Genomic DNA, 2060 nt, shown 5'->3' on the forward strand with positions numbered 1-2060 from the left:
CATATATATACTGTATATATATATATATATATATTTATATATATATATATACTCACACACATATATATATATATATATATATAAATTCATGTGCAATCAATCTTCACCTTTTTTTTAAAGCTGGATACCGATTTCTTAATTTATACGGTATGAACCCACCCAAATGATTTAAAGCATTTTTGTCTATCATATTTTGAGGGATTACTTCCATTACATTTTTTATGGAATCGTGGTTATTGTCTGTCTCATCAAGTACTGGTAAAATACGCTTCAAGGAACAGGAAAATATGCATAGCTCAGAATCTAAACTAATGCTTAAGCAGTATATGAGCAGAGAGATGAACCCCCTTATATCTATTGGGAATTTCTGCGGTGACACGTATATTGATATCATCACTGCAACAGACATTAAGACTTTGACTTGTAATATTATTACTTATACCTACTTAGAATAACCTTAGTCTTTACTTAAACTTGAAAGGGGAAGGATCGTCTAATTGACGTAGATGTTGAATAGTATATTCAATTCCATAAATTTCACGCATTGGATAATTCAGTTATTTTAATTATTTACATTGTACAGTAATGCCATTCTCGAATTGAAACAAATTACCCCCTTTCTCTCTTAAATGGATGGCAAATATTTTGAGTAAATTTCTCTCTCTCTCTCTCTCTCTCTCTCTCTCTCTCTCTCTCTCTCTCTCTCTCTCTCTCATTTTATATACCCTCAGTTAATATGTGACTTCATGCACAAGAAAACAATGTTATTAAAATCTTGCAGTCCCACCGTATTTGGCTTTGTGTTAATTTGTATTTCCCATTTTGGAATATTCTTAACTAAAGCCTAGGCCTATATAGTTCCAAAGATAACACCTCGCGTATGGTTTACACTTATTGGGACATAAATGAATTTTATTTCATCAACGGCTTTTTATTGATAAAAGTATTCATAATAGCTCATGGTTCATTCAGAGAAAAGGATGCTAAAAACAAAAGATAAGGTAATAGCGAGATGATACACTGAATATCTGAACGAGCAGTGTAACTATTCTCCAGCACTGGAGTTTTTTTCGCTATGACATCGTTTTTCCGTTTTCTTTGTTCATGCCAGTCTTTAGTTATTTAATTCATGCATTAGCATTCCTGCAAAATCAGTTACGCTTTTGTTGTTGGTATTGTCACATTTTCTGCTGATTTTCACAAATCTTCTTCATAATTCTGGATCGAAAGAGAATCCGTTAAAGTTGAATTTTTATCGTCCAGAAATGTTCTTTATAACAGTTACGTTATGAACACTGAAAAGAGCATAACATGTCAACAAATTCATTACAGCCCCCACTATGTGTTGTTATCGTCGAGCGGATGGGTAGCTTACCTCTGTGATATCTTGGTGTTCATAACATCAGATCATTATCATATCCACAAACTCTAAAATCATATGAATCTATTGGTGTTTTCACAACGCCAGAAATGGTTCTTTCCTGCAGAAATACACGCCAATAAGAAGCTGGTATATTAAATGTTTGTATCTTCTGCATTTGTATGTTTATCATCATCGAGTTCCAGATGTTTTGAACCACTGAAAAAGTATGGTAGTGTTGGTGTACAAGGAATTATCTTAAAAGTACATAAAATACAAAAGTGAAAATTAAATTAGCAAAAATAATTTATTCCCCATTTCACTCCAGGTGAAAAAAAAAAATAGATTGTGACTCCTCGTTCTCAGAGTGGGCATACTTCAAAAATAAATGACTAATCGTATTTTATTAATCAGTTGCTTGCTGTATAGCAGCACTGGCTTCTACCACAGGTGTTGCAAATAAAGAGAGGGAAGTTCCTCCTTTTTATTATGTATTCATTGTAGAGATTATATTGATCTCTACTCTGGAAAACTCTAACTCATTCTCTTCAACTCTTATCTGCTTCATCTCTATATACTTCAAGAGCAGCTGTTTCATGAAAAGCCATCCGTCTCACAGAGAGTGGTGAAGGAGAAAAATGTTTACTTTGTGAAATAGATTTGAATAAAAGATCGGACTGGAGAGGAATTGAATTGACAA

This window comes from Palaemon carinicauda, chromosome 23 (assembly GCF_036898095.1).
Source record: "Palaemon carinicauda isolate YSFRI2023 chromosome 23, ASM3689809v2, whole genome shotgun sequence".
Classification (NCBI taxonomy): Eukaryota; Metazoa; Arthropoda; class Malacostraca; order Decapoda; family Palaemonidae; genus Palaemon; species Palaemon carinicauda.